This window comes from Pseudopipra pipra, chromosome 13, assembly GCF_036250125.1.
Source record: "Pseudopipra pipra isolate bDixPip1 chromosome 13, bDixPip1.hap1, whole genome shotgun sequence".
Classification (NCBI taxonomy): Eukaryota; Metazoa; Chordata; class Aves; order Passeriformes; family Pipridae; genus Pseudopipra; species Pseudopipra pipra.
Window position 1 is genome coordinate 14416074 of NC_087561.1, and position 24033 is coordinate 14440106.

Sequence of the window (24033 nt, forward strand, 5' to 3'; positions counted from 1 at the left end):
GGCAGGAAAGCAGGAGATTCAGTCAGAACACGGGGGCACGGTGTACGTTGCAAGGTTGAAGTTCTATTTCCTCCTCCAATTTGTTAAACAGAATGTTATAAAGAGTTACAGAATCAAGAAATGTCAGAAAAATACAGAAAAGCTTTGAAACCTTTTGTGATAAAGCAAAATTAACAAGTATAGTTACAACAGCTGCATGCACAACTGTGTTTCCAAGGCAACAACTCACAATTCTTACAGCTACAAAAAATCCTTTGCACCACGGGGGATTTGTGAAATTAGGGACACTCCAGCTAAAATAGAATATAGAAAAACAGACTAAAGCAGGGAAGCAGCAGGAATGCCGAAATTATGAAACTCACACTGCTTTTAACAGCTGCTGCCTGAGCACACCTTGGTGATGGTTTGGTGGAGTCCTGGCCTCCGGGTCTGTCCCACCGATTTCCCTTTGTCTCCCAGGTCCCACTCACCAGTGCCACAGGAAAACAACTATTAGCCTAAAATTGGCAGAGCAATTACTGCCACTCTTTTCTTGCAGGGTAACAGAACAACCCTGCCCATGTTATTGCTGGCCTAAGCAAGTGTCTGGCCTACGAGCAAACCAGTGCACGGGAATAAACTCATCCTTCGGAATCATTTCATGGGAAGAAAGCAGAAAGCTCAGTGCTTTTCTTTTAATATTATGGTTGTGCATATGTGACAATAAAATTGTAAACTTTAGGATTTAATAAGCAACTTTTATATGAACTCACAAGTATATTAAGCTCCTCAGAAATAACTTGAAGGTTCACATGCATTTGTGAGCAGCACCTCTTAGACACACTGGACTGCATGTCCTGGAACTGAATATGTGCACGCACAAATTAAAGAGATAAAAGTAAACTTAAGGAGCTAAAAATACATAATTACACACCAAGTATGGGCACTTGGTAAGAATTGCTAATTTAAAAAAGCCCACAGGCATACATTTTTCCTCCAAAGTATTTGAATTTCCACTGTGAGGATTAGGAAGGTGCAAAATCAAGTCATGGAATGGAATGGGTATTTTATTACTAGCACTGGTAATTGGTTCACAGATAAAAGTATCCTGGACAGGTAAATAGGAACTGAAGAACTTTAAACATGGGTAAACAAGAGTCTCCTCTGTTCCAGTTGTGTAAGTGCAGGGCAATAGGACTAAAATCAATAGCTATTTTGCATTTAAGGAGAAACAGAAATAAACCTTTGTTCAGGGCTTCTCTGCCAATGGATCAGCTCTGCCTTCAGTCTCCTCACAGGATCATTAAGGTTGGAAAAGCCCAACTGTTAACCCAGCACTGCCACATTCCCCACTAAACCATGTTCCCAAATGCTACATCTCCACGTTTGCTGAACACTTCCATGGATGGCGATCTCACCACTTCCCTGGGCAGCCTGTCGTGATGCTTGATCTTTCAGTGTTCTGGAAGAACTTTTTCCTAATATGTAATCTTAACCTCCCCTGGCCTAACTTGAAGACAATTCTTCTCATCCTGTCACTTGTTACCTGGGAGAAGACCAACCCCCACCTTGCTACAACATCCTTCAATTCTTTTCCTCTAAGTTCAGGACACCAGCTTTCTCATGCCTTACTGATAAATGCAAAACTTTGATTTGTATGATTTGCACTTTTTTTTTTGCACATAAATTCTAACACTCCCTCCCCTTCACACCACCACTTCCCATGGCTTGACATTGCTCAGGACACACAAACAGTGTGAGGTGATCAGGGAGCACATTTCTCCTGTCTTAGTGACATTTCCTATAGAGGTGCTGATACAAAAATAAGTGACAGACTGTACATCCTGATCCTACTTCCTTCTTTCATCAAATGACTATAAATAAGAGATGACTACAAACATCTCTGTAGGCATATCTGGGGAATTTTTAGATCAAGATCATTGTTTCTTTTCTTCGTTATTTGTGTAAAACCAGATTTTGATTGGGAGGGAACACTCTACAAAGATGGCTTTAGATGGACTAATGTGACCTGTGATCTCTTCCATACCTTTTCTCTGTTCACATCCATTTTCATTTTAACAGTGATATCTGAGGCACAAGGACTGATTCATGACTTCAGGAATCATGACAGTAACAGAACTCAGGCCAGTGCTTCCTGCCTGCTCCAGCACTTGTATTTTGATGGTTAAAAGCCTTCAGGGATACATTCACCACTGTATATATTATATAGACTTACTCTAGAGCAAAGGCAAGAAAGCAGGACAATGTACACATGCTCTGCTGAAAAGAGTTAATTTTCATGACTTAATGAAGTGACTAGTGAATTTTATTGCTTTGTGAAGTATTAATCACTCATTTCTATTAAAATATTGAAGATATTACATACTACATCATAACCCCTACATATTCAGTGATACAGAAGCCTATGAAAAGAAATATGAATATAGACTTAATGGAATGTGTGAGTTCTTCCCAGTCTTCAATGTACCATTTTCCTGCACGTTCATTAAAAATCAGATCGAGTTGTGGTTTGCAGGTTGAGTTTAGTGTCCAGCCCTCAGTGTGCCCTCATCCCCAAACACACTTGGATCAGTGCTGCTGCATTTCCACACAACCCAGAGCTCAGTCTGGTCATAATATACCTAAAGAAAAAGCTCTTACAGTCCCAGTGGCAGAGGGCTTGGACCCATCCTTTCCAAGGGATATTGCCATTTAAGACAAATGGACTGTGAAGCCCCACGTACCCCCAGTGAGAGCAGATTTTGCCTTTTCTGATGAAGGTGTTTTTAGCAGCCCAACACAAGGAAAAATATCAATAGGTTCTTGGAGAATCAAAGCAACCTGTATATAACAATGCTCTTTGATGATATAGCCAATTGCTCTCTGCTTTCTAAAATGCTTCTGTGTCTCCTATAGATTTTCCATACATTATTTTTCAGCCACTTCTACTAGGCAATGTAAAGCTTTCTTAGCACTGCAGTCAATAAATGGAAATATAAAAGTCTTTATTTACACTACCAGACAAGGGCTCTAATGCAGTCCTTGTAGAGCAATACATCACAGGTCTGTGGCTTTCTTTAGGGTTTATTCCCTCCCTGACAGAACTACAAACACAACTAAATCAAACCAAACACCTGGAGACCATCCAGTCGTATTTCCCCATCCTAAATGAGTAGCTGTTTCTCTGTCTGTCACATACCCAGTCGTACAACAGTGAGGAACAGTTTCAAAGTGTTAGGGAGGAAGTGAAACCAGTCACTGGCATATCCCCCCATTTGTGTAACACAGTAATTTGTGCAGACATTTGTTCTTTTGCATTTACGAAGAAGAAAAGAAAGAACACATTTTTAACTCCCCGTTAAATGAAAGGAACCCAACTTTGCCTAAATAACTAAATACAAGTAACAGTAAGTACTTGCAAAAAATTTATGATGAAATAGCCTTAAGCCTTTGCAGCAATATCTGAACAGACTGAACCAGATTAGATGCTAAATCATTTTCACAATTCAGATACTTGATATTTTATCTGTTTAATAGGTTCCCCGTTTCTTTTCTCTTTACAACTGCAACAGCAATTACAAGTGCAATGAATATTGATACAACAGAAAAACAAGCCATTTTTTCCTCACACTGCTTTTATATATGTAAGAGGTATTTAGACACTACTAGTGTTGTGAATAACACATTTCACTAACATAAATGATAAGACTGTGGACAAGAGGCAGCTAAAATGTCAAGCATAAATTCTCAGAAACAAGGACAAACTCCTAGGGTAAAAAAGAGACACACATGAAAAAGAGAGAAGTATTACAGAAAGAATAAGATAAAAAATTGTTCTTTCAGCATCTGAAAACAAACTACTCCATAGCTACTCATGTACCTGATTCTTTAGGGAAAAAAATCAGACATATCCACAAGTGTCAAACTCATGTGAGATCTTTTACAGACACAGGGACACTGCAATATTTTCAGACACGTAGCTCTCAAGGCTGTTCTCATCTGAACCTTGCAAGGAGAACTTACACCACAAGGGCTGTGAGCCTTTGCTTTTTCATGCAGTACATTAATGCATAACCTATTCGTGTGTAGCTTTTCCTAATTTCTCCTAATAATTAGTGTTCTGAGATACATTAGGGATGAAATCAGTTGGGACATTTGATTTATGTATGTTGTTTCAGGGTAATTAATACAGTCTAGCAGGTACACACTGTAAAATAAAAAAAGAAAGGAATATTAAAAATAAGGAGAAATTTTAGTGAGTTTCACGAACATGAAATGCCCCTTAACATTTAAGAAGAACTGAGTATCTTCTCAATTTCAATTCATGTCAACCAGTAATTTCACCTCCCCAGCAGAATTCCAAATTTTGATGCATGCTCTCATATAGAATATTTACAACTTGCACTATTTTCCAGACCAATTTACGAGGGAAATACACTTTAAAATATAATGTAGCTTAATTCAACCTTCTCCTTGCTACTGATAAGTCATACACACTTATTTACTTTGACTGGACATGACAGCAGAAAACAAAAGCCTGAGCGCTGAGTTGCTCTACCACTCCTCTGCAAATTAAATGTGTTTTGTTTTTCTATAGGTTGAAAATGTACCTAGTTATTTCTGAAGATGTGATGGTGATTTTACAGAAAAAAGTATTTAAGTCATCAGAAAAATATCAAAACAAGAAGAGGGAAAAGTATCTCATAAAGGAGATAGAGATGTGAATTTATATACACTCACTCAACAGTAACAAACAAAAAATGTGCTTTAATAGACCAACCAACATTTACATGAAAATCAGAGAAGTCTTCTAATGGAAACAGAAAAGCAACATGGGATTTTTTTCTCATTGTCTCGTTCTTGTTGAGAAAGAACATGGCTTTGACTATAAAGAAATGGTCACTATCAGTCATGCAGGGTTATGCTTAGAGAATAAATGTCCTTTGCAAAGCTTTATCATAAGGTGCATTCATCAGAATTTGTGGGGTTTTTAAAAATCAAAATCACAGCTCTTAAAGCAGACAAGCACACGAGTAATATCTGTGTAACTTAAGAGCCATTAACCTTACAACTGTATCATTTGTCAAATGTGGAGGAGGACCAATTCCTCTTCCAGAAGTAGCATAATGATGTTACCAGATTTACAGTGTTAAAATAAACACGATGAAAGCAAAAAAAATAAAATAAAAAAAATAACTCATTTATAACCTATATACAACAGAATTTTTATAAGTTGTCTCAAGTGACTGATAGCTTTGAGCACCAGGATCCAACCTCCCAGCATATCTTCTATTCCTGTGACCATGGTCGTCCTCTATGGCTGTGACCTTCTAGCATTGCTTTAATATAATTATATCTCTCAGATAATAATCATTCTGATGGCTGTCATGAGCAAAAAGATAAATTTGCTGTAAGCCTTTGTCTACTTTTCTGAAGTTTTGCCAGCATTGCACCTCAAAGTTTTCAATTTTATTCCTGTCAGGAGTACTTCTTTCTCAGGATTCATATTTTTTGATTACTGCAAAGAAACAAAATGTGCTTTTTACCAGTTATACCTTCTACAGTTCAAGTTTCCTAAATGTTTTTCACGGGAATTTTAAGAACCCCCTCAACTGATGCATTTAACTGACAAGCAGCCCAAACTGGTAAAGAGTGTAGAAGAGTTTAGGCTGAATCCTAAACAGTTATATTTAGTGTCTCTACAGTTCAATGACTGTGATGTTTTGCATCTCATTTTCATTAATGAAATATAGATTTTTGACACATTCACAGAGAGTCCTTATTCTTTGCAATATTTTGTTGCTTCCAAATTGGTGGTGGTAAGATGCTGCTTTATTGTTACAGCTGAAATCTGTTCAAGGATTTGAATGGGAAATCAGTTTTACTATGTAAGGTCTTCTCTTATCCCATTTTATTTCTCCTGCCACACAAAGGAAAGGCTACAAACTGAACACAAACTTGTCTCATACATTCCCACAAGCTATTCGCTTGCTGTGATGACAGAAATTGTTTTTGTTATCATAAATACATATTTTTTTAGACACACCATCAAAATCTATACACATGGATGAAGCAATAAGAAATAATGTTTCTAAGTAGTCACCAAAGCAATCTCCAGTTGCTCCTGCTATTCCATGTATCTTCCAATAATTTGATGGGGCAATCTCCTGATACATAAATCCACTATCTGTAATGGCTAAAGACAATTTCCTCTCATCAATCTGTTGCAGCTTCTAGCCTATAAATCTTGCCACCTTGTGCAACTTCTGGATTGTCTTTAATACTTTGACCAAAAGCTCAATTACTGGCTCCCTGCTGCATTCCCTCTTGTTCTTGAGTGCTGGTGGTTAAATATTCCACATAAATTCCACTTTCTAAAGGCACTTTCTGGACTGGGAGTCCATGCCATCCCAGGAATAAAGCCAGTCAGAGCTATTTGCCACTTCCTAAGGTTTGAGAAGTGTCAGAACTGCAGCTCAGCTCTGGTTGCCAGTCAGATACAAATGCAATTGCTGAACATGACACTTGTAGCTGGACCCAACAAACCTCAAAAGATTTAAATTTCTGAATTTGTGCTAAAAATGCGTTTCCATAATCCAGATGGGTTTTTCTGAACACCTAACAAAGTATACATCAGATAGTGTTGTAACATTCATCTTCTAATTGTTTTGCAGACAAGAATAAAAAGTGAAAAAAGTGCTTTGGAACAAAATTCTTGGAAAAATACCAACAACTCCAAAGAAACTGTCATTCATCTGCATCTACAAGGATCAAAAAAGTAGAGCTTCTGAACCTCCTCCAGACACCCAAATGAATCTCACTGACAATTTCCCTGCATTCTCCACACTGTTCTCTGCAGTTCAACTCTATATCTGCATTCTGTTCGTTATTTTAGTTTCAGTAGTGCCTTGGCTCTGGGACTGCTCCACTGTTCAGCTCCAAGACTGAGCTTAAATAAATTTATGTTTGTTTTTAAAGAACTATCTCTGTACCTTCTGTTTTTTTGAAAAAAGAAAAAAAAAAAAGGACACAAAACCCTCCAACCTTATTAGGGCTCTGAATTACCTTCATCCATTTCTCAAAGGAGGCCATCCATATCTTCTTTCATTCAATCCCATTCTAAATTACAGACAGCAATGTAATCTACTTCCTAAACATTCCTCTATAATTTGCATCTTTCCATGCAGTTAAAAACATTTTGAGATCTGTTCTTTCAAGTACGTAATTTCAAATTTACATTCTTTAGAAGCAAAACAATTTTACATCAGCTTCAAAATTGCTTCCAATAATCTCGTGTAGCACATATTTACCTTCCTTTATCACTAACCCTGTTCTTCCCACAATCAAATTGATTCTGTATTTTGAGATACAACTTCTCCACCCCGTTCCCTTTTTTACTCTGTTGTTGTCAGTAATGTCCCTGTATAAATAAAATCCTGCCTTGTGCACTGAGATCTGGCAACTCACTGCTAATTGCTGCATTATTAATTGCTAAGTCAACTAGTGGCAACAGGGAATCCAACTGCTACCTCTGGAGGGCCAAAAGGATTGTCAGAGAAGTAGTTTTTTCTATCAGCTGCTCTGCTCTCTCTCTTTCTTTCTGGCAGTGTAGTCTATGTTGTTTTCCTGAAAACATGCAAGCAGCAATAGTTAGAATAAAAGACACCCTCTGGAATGGACTCTGTGTGCTCTAAGAGAAGAATACTCTAATTAAATTATGTCACCAGACTTGCTTAGTAATGACTATGGAAGGCACAGAAAAAGAATGCTACAAGTATAATTATAGTACCTGACAGACCAACAAATTAAGTACTAGATACCTCCAAATTCACTGAGCTTTTCTTTCCCTGTCTTTCCACTGATGCAATATTTAAAGTGCTTCACACAGATTCATGCATGTGCAGCATGACAATTGATTGGCACGAGGTGATTTGTTTTCCTGACTGATGCTGGTATGATCCTCACTCACAGTCTTTTATTGATCCTTGAAACAAATACCCTCCTGTACTGGTTTCATTAGACAGGCTCTGTCTTGTTAATTACCGCTCGCTCAAATCTTTCGGTGTTTCATTAAAGTGAACAAATTGAAAGAATTAAATAAACAATCCATGTCAGCTGCCACTGTGCCATTCTCGTTCCTGGACTTTAATTCCCCAGAATGCCAATAAGGAAAGGTTCCCCCACGACCCCTCCCCTTTCTTTTTCTTAGTATTTCTGACATCAAGTCACAACAAAGTGGTGCAATGCACCATAAGAATTGACTAAATCAAGTTGGAAAATAGTCTGAAAGACTTGGCTGACTACATCCCAAATCCTTTTGGACTTTAGGGAGGGTTCTCCTACCTCACTGCTGATACATACAGTTTCACTGGCTTCTCTGCAATGGATCAAGAGGAGTTGTTTTCCTCTATTCTCAAGAGAGAGACCAAAGGACTATGCAGCAGAAATAATTTGTATGGAGATTTCCAAAATGAGTCATATTAAAATGCTCTGATAAAAAAACATTTGAAAATTGGTTTTGCAGGGAAAAAAATTACTTGTGTTCCTTTACAAAGAAAATAGGCATTTTTTCCTCTTGATAGGTAAATTCTGGGGGGGGGGAAAAAAAAAAGGAAAATTTTAAAACAATTACTTATTTCCTTCACTGGGTATAATTGATTTTAGAAGGCTGTAGAAGACTAGACATTGGAATTAGAGTGCATTCCCTATAGTCAGGAATACCTAATAAAAGCTCGAGATTCAAGATGATTAAGAATAGCCAGGACACTTTTTTATTAATGAATCCTCTACTCTGTGTGTTCTCAGGCTCTTGGAAACATCTACATCTCCCTAAGCAAATTTAGCAGCTTTATCAGTATTAAAGTAATGATTCCCACACCCCTTTCCATTACACGCTCATCCAGTCACAGATTTCCTTATGAACTGTTGTGAGCCACTAGAACAGTGGGAAACAGAAGAATTCAGAGGAAGCTTCTATTTTTCACAACTTTCCCAAACCCAGAAACACCTGAAAATAATTCAGCTGCTGCTTAAGTACCTTTATTCCTGTTCACTTCTTTACTACCTTGTCTTCCCCTGGACACAACCTTTGCTAAAGAAACGCCCAGACCCTCGAGAGCTAAACTGCAAGAAATAATAGAGCAGTAGGAGATCTGGCCAAAAGTCCACTTCCTTTTTTCAAGATAACCACACTCAATGTCATATTTACACTAAAGAAAGTGAGAGACTGTAAATTTAAAATGGAAAGCAGACAGATTTTTGACATCTTGAACCTATGCTTTTGGGTTTGGGGGCTTGGGGAGAGGCCCTATTTCTCAGCAAACATCTGTTCATTTTCAGAAGGATAAAGCACAAATCCCAGAATCACTCTGATGAGCACCACTATCAGCTGAACACTGAAAAAATTAACATCAATATTAACACACATTTAAATGAAATGGAAACCAAAGGAGCACAGCCACAAAATGAGGTTGAAAATACTGATTTGTCACCTTCCCTTCCTCCTCTATTCCCCTTTCACTCCCCTTTCTCTTCAGTTTTCTATCTTCTACTCATCTTTATCTGAAGGGGACCTATCAGCTATTATGTGGCTGACTGGTAGTGATGAGACTGCCAAAATGTGACAGCCTTATCTGCAGCACAGCCCTGCAAATTGCCAACCATTGATCCAGCAGCCTGTGCCAGCTGATCAGTGCAAAGCTGTTTTGATTTCTTTTCTTCTGGGAAAGAAATGAACTTCTCTGCCAGCAGCCACTATCCTGCCAGTGCTATTCCCCAGCCAAGCAAAGGACCTGAAAATTAGAGTGTAGTTAGATAAATTAACATGACATCCCTTTTTCCTCACATGATTTTTGCTGTATTGTGGAATAATACAGTGCTCTGAAATGTGAGGAAAAACAATACAATTGATTATAATAATTTCTCTTCAGGCTTTATGTACGTAAATGTCTTCCAGGTACATAGTTGAGCCCTGCCAGATCCCTATAAACTTGTATCACAGGAGCTTTTCAAAGCAGTGTTCCTCTATTATTACAATCAAATTTCACAACTGAAGAAATTTCAGCTAGTTATGTCCCGCTGTGAGAAGGGATAATATTTTACTTAGCATCTTCTCCCCAAATAATGTCCTTGTGGAATCATTTGGAAATATCTATTTATTTACCTCTTGAAAAGAAAAGAGAAAAAATTGAATTTTAAACAGGCAATCTCATAGTTCTGGTTTTACACCTACATTCTGTAGCTTATGTACAGTCATTCTCAGTCTATAACAGCTTTACAGAAATAAAGAACATGTGTATGCTTCAACAAAGAGAACAGTTTAGATGTAACAAAGGAAGATTAAGAATATCACTTTCTTGGCTAATTTATTCAAAATGATACATTTCCTAATTTCTCTCTTCTTAACTATTGAATTTAAATATTCTCTTTGCGGGCAGTGGTCTTTTTATTGAAATTAATCAGTGAGTTTGCTGAATGAAATAACAGCACAAAGGTTGGCAAAGAGGAACTTGTTGACATTGGAATCAGAAGAGAATTATGATTGACAAAATATAGTGTCAGTCTGAAAGTTAAGAGTCTGAAAGTTAAGACTCCTGCTTTAATACACAGCAGAATTAAGTGGAAAAAATAAAATTCAGATTACTTTGTCTTTACAGCAGATCACTTATTTAAACTGAAAGGTTAAGTTTTCTTATTTTTTTTCCTGAACCATTTCTCTTTCGTCCTTCAGAAGTTTCTCATTTTATACCATCATTTCCTTTTCTAAGTATTTCTCAGCTTAGCTAAACTTCCTGCAGAGGTGTGCTTTTATGTGCTTTGGTTTTACCTCTGCAGATGTTTTCAGATCATTTTCTATTTCATTCTGAATTCCTGAAATATTTTCTGGAAGTTTTGATGGACTTTATTTAATGGACTGCATTTTATTAAGCCAGAATATTTATCAACCTACAACCTTAATGAGCAGGGTGCTCATTAAGCCCTATCTGTCTTCAAAAATCAGGGCTGAATGTGTCAGGAAAACACACCCTTTCTTTCCGGTTGCAAAAAATTTGTTGCTACTTCACCGAAAATGAAACGTTTCACGTTGATGGACATCTTCTGGCTCCAGGCAAGGCTAAATCTGTGTAGCCAGCTCCAAAATGTAACATCAGAAAGGAACTCACACCTCTCATTACATCAGAGAAAGATGTAAAATATGCATCATGGCAGCTGAACTCCTCCGAGGAAACAGGGTTTGTCACACTTTATAACACTTCCCTCTGTCTGCTGCGGTACCTTTGCTGAGCTTTGGTGTGTGGATAAATCAAAGGGGACACAGGCAGCCAGGAGTCCATGGGCTACCATTCAGTAACTACAGAACAGCAAATACAAAGCTCTATGGCAGTCCTAAAGGCTGTTAAAATGCTTTTTATCTGGATTCCTCTATGCAGATTGGGATGAGATCTCTTTCCTGTCCCTTTGGCAATAACGTATTTAGCATTACTGCAACACTGTTTTTAAATCCTCTTTTAGATGTTACTCATACCTCCTCCCCCCCTTTGAATCTGCAATCTTCTTTATGCCTGAAAAAACACACAAAAATACCAAGATGCTGTACCAATAAAAACCACTAGAAGAATGCAAAACCATGCAGAAAAAGAATGAATTAGTGAGAGATTAGTGCACTAATTACCAAACATAAGCTAATTCATCCTGGTAACACATGAAGGAAATAACTCCACTTCCCTCCAGTTCCCTTCAATAAGAAGTGCAGACTGTAAAATCTGCTGCACTTGTAGGAGTTATATTCCATATTCTGCTTGAATGCTCAATGGAAAAAACATCATCCACATCTAAATAAAGCACTTACGAAGGACTTAACTGAAAGCACATGAGTAGCTGAAATTAGAGTGTCTAGTTAACCAAACTTCAATGGACTTTAAGTGCTAACTTAGATTAACATAATTTTACTAATTTCTCATCTTGGTATCTCCTTCTGGATATTGGAGGAGCATCAGTTTAGAGTTCCATGGGAATATGAAATTTGGAATCATTGCAACACTTTTAATTTCTCATTAGGACTTTATTTGCTGACTGCAGATGTGATGGGGTTTAACTGCAGCCTATGCTTGAGGGTTCCTCAATCACAGTAAATTACAATTACAACAGTTTTCTTCTACTTTCTTTCCACTACTTCTTGCACTCATTTCAATCATGCAAAAAAATTTTAGCCATCCGCAGAACTCTTACCAAAATAAAAAGCCGCTGACTGACCAGAAGCAATCTGCCAAAGGAAAAACTGAGAGCCAGTGGCAAAAAGAGAGAAGAGCAACAGAATCCAAGCCATCACTTCACAAGCTGAAGGACTAACAGCCTATTGACAAAAGCAGGCAATTCCAATGAGCAGCAAATTACATGAACAGATAAATGTGCGGTTGGGAATTCAAGACTGTGATCACCTACTCCCTACTTAAAAAATTACCATTGTTGAAAGCCTGGGCCAGGAAATTTCAAAAATCATCCATTGCATACACCATCCTTTTTATTTCATCTGGAAAGCCCTGCAAAACCTTATTATACTAATTATTTAACAAAACAACAAGACAATTAGAAAAATAAATTAAAATAATGGTAAATGATTTTCAGACATGAGTGAGAGTATCATCAATCCATGACTTTAACACAAAGAAACAGAAAAATTATTCACTTCATGTAACTTTTAATGGTCTTATACTTCAGAAAAAAAATTAGTGAGACAGACTAGAAAGAAAAGAGCTCAAAGAATAGTGCTGTGCAATGGCAATACAAATATCTTTCTAATTGTTTCAGTTTCACTTCTGTGATCTCATCAAAGCCTAACAACTCTTGTTTTTCATACTGCATCGTAGGAAGCTGCTCTAAGTTTTTGCTGCTTCAGTGTCCTTGTAACCTTTATACTCAACAACTAGTGAGGGATGAAGTCATCTACAAACTAAGAGATCAGCACATCACCACACTATTTGATGTCCAGAATGCTTGACAAAGGCAGGAATGAAATTATCCTCCCACTGTCATATCCAGAATCCTGAAACCTGATTCTGTCTAGAGCACTGATCCCAGCCAGTTCTGTAGCCAGAAAGGTAGCAGTAATTAATTAACCTGCATGAGCTAAGATGTCTACTGCTATTACAGGACCAGAATAAACAAAAGTAGAGAAATAATATTTAAGTCACCTAATTTGCATGCGAGCAGAAAAAACACTTTGGTTCTCCAAAGTTTTCACATTCTATTCCATTTTAAGAAAACACATGATATGAACTACCCATAATTCCACAGGTCATTCTTTACCCACATCTTGGGTGTAAAGAAAGGAGAAGCTGATTCCTACCTTGTTTTTATTACCTTGGGGTCTGCAATCCCAAGTAATTTGTAGTTTCCTGTTTCTGCCATGCCTGTTTCCCTCTCCAGGACTGAACACAGACACACTCACTCTGAACTCATACACCTCCACAAATATACACACAAATACACAGAAGCCTGGTGGCTTTGTGAATTCAATCACAAAAGTGACATTAAGATGATAAGATTTTAATTAGTTTGACACTGGCATATCCTTCTCTTTGCTCTCATCACATCCATGAGCTCCTGATGAAGCTCTGGGAGCACAGATAACTATCGAGGCTCTCCAGTGGGCTCCCAGCACAGCCCAGTGAAAGAACAGAGCTGCTCTCCATTACAAGTTTCTGTGAACAGGACAAGGAAGATAAGTGTGCTGGGGTCATGAGCCTGGACTTATCCTGAAAGATCCAGTGCATCTTTCACGCTATGGATGAGCAAGGAGGGGGATTGGAGCAGCTAAAAGCAACACAGGTTCTGTATGGGAAAATCGGCCTGAGAGAAATCGGTCCTGCTCACAGTGTAGCACTGTGCAGCTGCATAAAATGGGGGTTTATCTGTTCTTTTACAGGCTTGTAGGAAGAAGGTGAATTGTTACAGGGATCTGACCTCTGCTGGCTGCTGGCCATTCCTAACCCTCATTACCCACTGAAGCACAAAGCTGCCAAAGTGCCCTGGTCTGAGGGGCAATGGCAGAGCCACCCCCTTGCACAAGGTTCTTCTAATCCATTTTTCTCCTGACTGAAAAGCTGTGAAGTTTTTCACATTTCAGAAGGATGAATGCACTGTCTGTGCCTGAAACACTCATGGAGTTGTTTAGGCTGACAAAGGTCTATTTAAGATACACATTTAATTATCACCCATTCTTATGGATGCCATTCTTAAAGAAAGTTGAATCTGATTTTTCAAGCTTTTCTTCCCCTTGAAGGGCTGCAGCATCCCCACTTCAGTTGTTCAGTTGATGGGGATTATTTCTACCAGCTTTTTTTGCATGTACAACCTCCCATCAAGAGCCAGGGACTTCTGTGCTGATCTACTAATATCATATGGCAGCTTTCATTGTGTTCATCTACATTTTTTCATTAATTCCTATCATAAAATGATGCAATTTTTCAGCATTGCCTGCTAATTAGTTTACACCCTGAAGCAGGAGGATTAAGAATCTTAGTAAACAATATCTTATGTAATTAATAATTTTATTTACATGCTGTAAATACTAATCTTTGCCAAATCTAAGCTCTTTAATTGATGAGGTTATGTTGTGTTAAATGTCACACTGCCTCACACAGTTTTCATTCTTCCTCCCTTCAGATATTTGAGATATGAACAAAATGAGAAATGAGTCAGAGCCACTTTTGTAAGAAAGAAACCCTACATACACCACTTCTGTCCAGCTCCTTGAGAACAGAATTCAACCTGGACAAGCCACAGCATTGACACTGCAAGCGCCAGAGTGTGGATTCCAAGCTGGATGGTGTTTGTGTGGTCTCTATGGCAAAGCTGGATCATCTTAAACAAGAAGGAGTTTAGCCACTGGTAATAGTAGACTGGTACAGAAATGTTTAGTCATGAACCAAATAGTATCTGATAAAACAACAACCACTGACCTTTCCCACAGCAAAATCTTATTTATAAGTCTTTTGTCAAGGAGGAACAACACTGCACAACACACGCTCAAAAATACCCACTGAATTTTCATCTCAATTGCCACATATTTGTTAGAGCTGTGCAAAATCTGCAATTATTCCCCCTACCATTTGTTTGTATACAATGTCCTGGATCAATCTGTTGTTTAAATAACAGTCACCTCCAGACTTTTCTCCGTATTAGACATTTTTTCAAATGTTGATATAGGGAGAGAAAAGACAAGACATAAACAGGGTTTGACTCAGTTCAGAGGAAATGTGACTTGTATCAATAATGGGAAGGTAAATTAATCTTAAAATGACTACTGGGTTTGACAGTGTAATATACACCTAAGCTTTATTTCCATCTTTTCTGCTGCAATGTATTGAACTTTCAGTGTTTCTACTTACACTTACCCATGTGGTTGCATCTGTTCCCCTCCAAAGTAAACTACTATGATTCCCTTTTAGCCAGAAAATTTCTGCAAGAGACATGTTTATTCATTTCCATGAACAATCCCAAGAGATTTATGCATGACAGAAAATGTTCCTTTTTAAGAGGCCAGCATCAAGCACTTCCACATCATCTTGGTTTAACTCAGAATGTCATTTATAATAAATATCCAAATACCTCAGATATTAAAGGGTAAAACCCTATTGAGGTGAACCCTGAAGCAAGGTAGGGCTCATAAATGAGAAGGTACTGTCACAGTTTCTTAACACCAACAGATGGGAGAGAAAGAAGGTTGGAGTATGAGTGAAGAACATCTTTAAAACTAGAAGTACAAGAACCAAAACCACAGAATACATACAAGTATATTCTGTGTCCAAAGCAAGCTGCCCCCCTGTATAACCACTAATATTTCAGAAGTACACAATTCAAAACAGATATCAACCCAGACAATTAAGGAAAAATAAGCTAGTTCTATTATTAAATAAATTCCAGAGAGAAACAGCACTTCGCATTTTAGCAACTACATTTGCCTTGATACTTAATGGTTTCATAAGTTACCATTAAATAATGGTAATTATTTGCCATAGCAACTATAACAATATGTAATTTATATGTAGTTTTGGGCTGTAGCAATAGGTCCATTTCATTAAGTATCACAGCTAATGAAAAATGAAAATATCTGCACTTTCAATCCAACAAAGGAATGTGTTTGACAACAGGGAGAGATGGCTATTTGTTCTCATTTTCTAAAAACACTTAATCATCTGGTTTTGTCCAAATCGGAGTGTATTTCTGTTATTGATTATATTAAAGCAGATCAACGCATTTAGTCCATCAGGGAAATACAAAATCAGTCATTTAGATGGTTGCCATTTAGCTTAAAAACAACAAAGCCTCCAAGTGGTTTATAGAGAAATATTTAAAGGCACATGGTTAAAAAAAACCTTCAGGGTTTTTTAGCACTGTCCATTAGCATGTAGAAAAACTTAGATTAATCCACTAATTTCACCACTATTTGAAAAATTAGAAAAAAATTAGAAAACAAAAAAACACATTTGGAAAATAAAACAAGAGTCCTGACACTTCACTCAGATCGCTTCCACTTAGCTTCATATATGTCTGATTTTTCTCCCTGCTCCCCAGAAGCCTCTTAAGAAGAAGGAAATCTATATTGTGATAAATGGACTGGAAAACCTGATCCAGACACTTTCAGGTTTTTTTTCCTACAGTTACACAAATCTGATCCTGTCACTGCAGGTGGGAGGGATGGAGGGGTACAGAGAGCTGCCACTGTGGTGCCAGAGCACGTCATCCACATGGAGCACTGCAAACCTGAGAGCATCACAAGAATTCCATCCTGGGAAATCAACAAAAAGAGTGGGAGACGTTAAAAAGACTTTAGAAGAGGAAATGAAATCACAAGGAAATGAAGGATTAACAGAAGATAAAGGATTGGGAGAAGGCAGGCAAATTTAATGGAAATGAACAAACAGGTGGGACAAAGGGAAAAAACAGCAGTTGAAGCTCTGAGATAAACCCGGGAAGAGAGACAGCAGGGTTCTGTGCCCATTTCCTGGACTGACAGCAAGAAGTGAATCAGCAACTCAAGGACAAGAAGGTGCAACAGATTTACTAAGTGCCTGTGATGAATTACTCTAGCTCTCCATAAATTGTTTCATGGTGCCACTGAGGATGTAGCTTTCTATGCTCATGAGCTGTGGTAGAGTGTTTGCAATGAAAACCAAACCAAAACAAAAAACAAACAAAACCAAACCAAACAAAACTAAACTAAGCCCAAAAAGAAACTCACCAGAAGACTGGAAAACAACTTCAAAGTGCTTGTACAAATTGAAAGTGAAGTATGAGGTGAATTTCAGAAGCTACAAAGTTATGCTATCCTTTACACATCCAATATAAATCTATTAATAAACCTACACCAAAAAAATCTACTGTGTGTACTCTACTTTTCCAGCTACATGTGAACACAGTCCTTTTGATTCCAAGAAAACTTGCTGCCATCCAAGAAATAACTGGGCATTGCATTTCTGTAGAACAATTACTGTGTTTCACTGGATGGCTTCAGTCACTCATCAGCTGGAACCCTTTTAGCCTGATTTTGATAAAAGCTACCTTTGATCTGCAAAATACAACTAGCCAAGTATTAAGGCTATCTGACACAGAACACAAATCAAATGATGAGTTATCAAACAGGTCTCAAAAATCCCCTCGAAAAGGAGCATATTTATTAATGTCTTCCCCTGCACTCCTAACAGTTTTATTTTTGCATATCAATAGTTAACGAGCATTAATAGCAGCAGCATTTTCTGAAGTCATTAGATCAATCTGAAAGGAAACGTCTTCCTAAAGAATCATACATTTCCACTAGACATTGTGGTGTAATGGAGTTAAATTATTTAAATGTAATTACAAATCCAAGCAAGGCACTGAAGCCGTGTACCAATATTACAAACTGACGTGGCAACAATATATAATGCAGTTCTACCAGGCGTGCTATGAATGCTAACAAGTTGGGGGTTTTTTTGTCTATAGAGGAGATTTTAAAGTATTTGGGCCCAGAAAGCTTTCATCTTTTTGACTCCCTTTTGTGATACTTCAACATGTCTCTTTTACAAACCCAGGTACAGTGTGCCAACTATATGACCAGGTTTGATTTACAGAAAAGAACCACAAGAACCACAACAACAGAAACACCTAAAAGAACAAAACTAACAACAAAAACTACTGCAGGGATGGTGGATGACAGCTGACTAACAGAGAATCACAGACACACTTTTACACTCCCAACTTGGAAATAAGTAAATTATATTTTCCACACAAAACACCAGGATGACACAGTGCAATTGCTTGCCAAGTGAAATCATAATCCCAATACATCCATTTGACTTCAAATCTATGTTACTGTATCGTGTTAAGAATATTTCTCCTTTCAGTACACGGGTTAGGACAGGAAAAGCAGGCTGACAAACACTTGAACGATAGTCAGAAAAAAAAAGAGAATAAAAAAGCAAAGAAAAATCAGCAGGCTGAATTCTAGCAGTTATCAGCTAGTAAGTCAAACTCTGGAGTTTGGCTTGAGGGTAAGTGGTAAAAGGCAAGAAACAGGCTATAATAAAGATGAACAGAAAATAGACAACACAGACTAAATAATAAGTACTTAGAGTCTCCTGCCTGTATTGTAATCGACTTTCCCTTTGTGCTGAGTCCGAGTGATCAAATCAAAGGCCACACAGACATAGGGACATTATTTTACTGCAGCCAAACTGTTTTAACGTCTCTCTCTCCAACTGCCTACTCAAGAGAAGCATTAGGATCCACTGCAGTAAGACCAGCTGGGAGCCTAGGCTTTCTTTTTGGTATTTTCATTTGGCTTTTGGGCCCCCAAAGAAGTCTTTGAAAAAATAGTGCCTCCGTTTCCTCCAGGTGCCTCCTGTGCTAAAAAAGCTTCCAAATGCTAAAAATCTCAATTTTTAATTCATAACACCTCCTATTTAATATTTTCCTTAGATCTCTGCTGCTAGAGGGATGTGATTGCATGACACTTGGAGATTTAAGAGATTGCAAAAGGATTTAGGATATGAATCTTAATCAAATCTGTAAAGCAAATGCAGAAAAATCTTCCTAAAATATTCAATGCAAATGTTATGATTTTCAATCCAGTCTTATGATCCCCAAACAAATGAAACTGGAAATGTTGGATAAGAAGTTCCTAACTTTGGAGGGGGGAGGAAAAAAAGGAAAGTAGAATTTATGCACTTATTTTTTAAAGATTTCTGACATCACCAAATGGAAGGTACTTTATACTGTACATAGTACAGTGATAAGTAAGAGTTCCAAGAGAAATGCATGAAAAGAGATCTATCCCATCATCTCAAAGAAGGAATATAACAAACAAACAAACAAAAAAAAACCCTGTCTTTTTTTTTTCTTTTCTGGTTTTATGGGACTATATATTTCTTGAAGGATAGTTAGCTGTGATTGTCCTTATCCAAATCAAGAAGCAAGTGGTCCAGAAATGTCTCTCAGAACATTTTCTAAGAGTGTCCTCAGAGAAGCAGGTCCTGCCATTGAGCTGCTGGTCAGGTCCTTCCTTTTCCCTGCAACACCCTCCTGCCCTGAGTGAGTCCAGACTCAGCATTAGCCAGCAGCCATTCTCCTTCCCGAGTTGCCAGGTGCTCCTGGCAGCAGGACTCACTCCAAGGACCTTTCTTCATGTTGTTTTATAAGTTCATAGGTTCCCAGCTCATGGAATAGTCAAAATGAAGCTGGAAAGCAAAGCCCTCCCCTCAGCAGGATGTGCTGGTTTGATGCCTTCTCTTTCCAAAGCCAGCAGATGTCATTGTCTCCTAATCTTCTTTTTCTTATCAGGAGTGATGCATTTAACTCAAAGGCTCTCATTCATAAGCAGGGAGAGTTACAAGCCATCCAGACAAATTTATCTTAGCTAGAAATGAGGGAAATTGGCTGATTTGCCACTTCAGCTCTTTCCAGAGGATTCCAGCACGTCTAGGAAGTCTGAGCTCACACAGGCAGCTCTGCAGGGTCTCTACCTGCACATACCACAATGCTAAAGCTCTGCTTATTTGATCATCATTCTGTGCCTTCTGCCTCCAGGTCCTCCCTTGCCTGGGTAAAGTAGCATTCCCGGTGGGGAGTAGTCCCCCTTTGTGCAGCAAAGCACGAGCATTCCAAATGATTGGCACCCCTTATGCTTTATAAATGCTGTGCTGACTTGAAAGGGATAAGCAAAATAACCCATCAGTGTCTGACAGCCCTTAGCAGAGTCTTCCCTGAGTGATAATAATGAGATCAAAGACATTAAAATTGAGGGGGGGGGGGTGAGTTTGGGGATTTAAAACCTTTTCTGGTAAAACAAGAACTCCCCACCCACTTTGCAGATGCAACAGATGAGAATGTGGGGCTTCACAGACTCTTGTTAGAAGCTGAAAAATGAAATGGAAATGAAAACAATGGTCACAAACACAGAGAAGTACTAAGTTTTCACTATCAAACAGGTAGTAAAACTGACATTTTTTCACCCATTGAGTCTAACTTTGTCCTCCTATTCAGAGTATGGATTTTTACACACCAATTTTTAAACTATTTATGCTTTCAGTCCCACAGATCTCAGCTCACATACGCAGCACCTTTCATGTTTTTTCCATCATTAATATGTTCCTATTTCATTTACTGCAAGACCATCAATGTTGGGTTTATTTCCTTATTTAAAATACACTCGTATTCTCACTCAGCTACAAGCCCAAATCCCCAGTGCTACATTGCTAAGGGTTCTACAACAGAAAGTCAGTCTCAATCATTTACCAGTAACAATATGGTTTTGATTGGAAGTCAAAAAGCTATAAAACCTTGAATGGTGATTCATATACCTACTTTATACATAATTTTGTCATATTTAATACAAATGAACCTTCAGAATTCAATCATACTATGAGCTGCTCCTACAAAAATCAGTTCTGTAATAAGAAATACACTCTTCTGCAACTAATGAACGTAGGAGAGGTTTGCTCATTATCACTCTACTCATTGCCCTCATTTTAAGGACTTAATTAATATTGTTACATTCTACTGCTTTTCTGGGAGTTCACAAGCCAGCAGTTGTTGCTAATGTTGCTGCAGCAGGTAGAATTAATATTTTGGAAGAGGTTATTAAAAAGTTACTCCAGAAAACACCTCTATGGAACACAGAGAGCAAAACATAATGCTGCTGGTCTAGGTATGGAACTGTAGGGTCTGGAGCCTCCCTTGATAAATTAATGTTAGCATAATTTTCCTACGAATAAAAATCAAACCCCAAAAGCATAGGTTTGATTTTGTGACCGAGACACAAGAGTAAGAATAAGGATTTCTAGGTTTCAGTTCAAAGTTTTTTCCACTAGATAGATGTTTTTTTTGGGTCAAGCATATTCAAAATCAGAAAATAAGATTTCACATGTATTTATGTTGCACAATTCCAGCATAGTTACAATACTTCAGTGTGTAATTCAGCTCTGTACGGGGAAGCCATGCAGGTTATCGAGCACCTCAAATTACACTTTTTCCTAATGTTTCTCATAAAATGGATTACAAATTCTATGGATGACTTTGGAAGAGAGTGAATTGCCACATGCCAAAGTTGATATTATAAAATTGTTTACTGAGATTCCTGTCTCACTATTCTTACGTGCTTCCACACAGAATATATGTCTTACATAGAAATCCTGGCACAAAATAACATAAAAATAAGATTGGAAATGATCATTCCAAAATATATCCAAATACCAAGTATGGACGAGGGTTCATGAGGTTAAATGCTTACATTTTCTTTCCATTATTTGGGATATCACTTATGGGTTCTTAACCTATTGCAATTACAGTGTGTGCAAGTAATTTTTATCTAATAAGTCTTCCCCTTATTTGTCTCCAGTAAAGTAGCAGTGCTAATATAAATGCTACATGAGGAAGTAAATATGATTTTTCTCAGAGATTTATTCAGTTTGAAATTTCTATTGTAGTAACTTTTAAAAGTGTGTATGTGAATCTCTCCACCATGTGACAGCAACACAACTAGACACAAGCACAGGATTTGCTTTGCAAAAATTGTTGCACCACTAAACGACGCCTTGATTTCTATTTAGCTGAAATAAAAATTTTGGTTTTGCTTTAGCACTAGCTGTTATTTCTACTGCAGCTTTACCTGGTCAGCACAACACCTAAACTTGGCAAACTCACTGGGTTCCTCTGGCTGACCTGTGTTCAGCCTTAGGTACTTTCAAGGCTAATCTCACTTAGGTTGCCACACTTTCTTCATTGATATCAGAAATTTTGTGATAAATGATAAAAAATTATATTTATTTCCTATATATCTGTTTCCATTATCTGAACCTCCTCTTCACTCTGTGCATGTGTGTTCCTGTTTGTTATTGAATGCGATAAAAGAAGAAAGCCCTAAAATGCTCAAATAATAGAAAAAAAATAATGTTATATCAGACTGAGATTAACTGAAGTTTAAGCATTTTAAATACATTGAGAGAAATATCCTTAACTAAATAAAAAGCCTGGTAAAAAATCTGAAAGAATTTACATTCCTGAGATGGCATCAGATGCAAAAGGATTCCCAAGGGTTACTTCCAAACATGTCTAACTATTGGATAATCCAATACCATACCTAAGAAAATAGTTTGTGCCATGGACCAAAAGCAATATGCTTTCCTTCTGACTAGGAAGACCTGGAAAGACTAAAAAATCTGGTAATTGTTCAGGAATTATTAATTTCTTTTTTCTTTGAGCCTCTCTCAGCTGCTTAGAGGACAATCAAATGCACTGAGGAGAACTAGTCCACAAATGGTGTGAACACCTCTATATCAGAAGCCTTTTTAGCATTAATGTGATTATTCTTCCCATCTATACAGATATTTAGCTACTGATTAGCTACAGACATGTAGACCAAAATCTCCAGTTTATTTTAAGTGACTTCTTAATGTGGGTATCTGAGGTGTAAAAGAACCCCTGAAGTTAATTGAGAGTAGGTATCATATTTTCCTCCACAGCAATTTTATTACAGTTCTCAATTTAGAGAATAAAAACATTTCTGATCCAGTTAAATAGGAGGCCCCTAAGCTCTGACATTGCATTTTTTAAAGACTTAAGCAAAAAAGCTAAACAAACCCACCTCTTACACCATCTATAAGCTTTGATACTGTGCCTCACAAGCTGCCCAAACTGTTTCCAGCAGTTCAATATATCTCATGGGGATTTCAAACTAAATGCAAAATACAGTACCCGAGGTGGAAGGCTAGTATTTTATACAGAAAACCACTGAGCAATAGGTCCCTTCTTGCACAGCATTTTGGAAAAATTACAATGCATTAGTAACATGCAATCCAAAAGAAAAGTATAAAATTGATAGTCTAGAAAATACCCTGTGTAAAATACCAAACTATATTTATAAAAAGAGAAAAGTTTCCATATCAAACTACGTCCTATAAACTTCTAGATGAAGGTGAGCCTTCACCTGAAGAAAAACTGTTCTGTCAATAATATGCTGGTGTTTGCTGCAGTCAAACAAGCACTTACAATGTAACCCCAGTTTATTATCAATATAGCCCTGGGTTTTTTATTCTAACATTTCATGAGGACAAAAACATCATTTGAATGTCAAAGCTTTTGATTTGGGGAAAAACTATCAAAGACTCTGGAAGTTAATACAGGTACAATTATTTTAAAATTTGCATGTCAGTGTATATGTGTGTGTGTGTTTCCTTTTTCACAAAATACAGAATATCTCTGTCTGAAAAATGTCCCCCTCATGTCTCAGGGGCTTTTTTCTCTCCATCATGATATGCATTCTCCATAATACTGCAATGTGGCTCAATAACTCCATCAACAAATGGATTATAATGGATAGAAAGAGAAAATAATTTATATTTCATGATATTCTTTAAGGTACTCAAACTGAAAAGCCTTTCAAAAAGTCAAAGTGTTCTTATTTCTCTAATTTTTAAATAGGTAAAGAAAAAATGTGGGTAGGTTAATTCTAGTTTCACTGGAAAGCCAGAACATTCACATCAGCAGTTGTCCAAAGTTAACTTGCCCTCTTTTTCAAAA

The 24033-nt window shown here is 37.5% G+C and overlaps 1 protein-coding gene across 4 annotated transcripts in view; it reads right to left on the reverse strand.

The window, feature by feature from the left end:
* PCDH11X (protocadherin 11 X-linked) overlaps positions 1-24033 on the reverse strand; it is a 455646-nt gene that overhangs the window by 175987 nt on the left and 255626 nt on the right. The gene's annotated exons all lie outside the window — the stretch shown is intronic.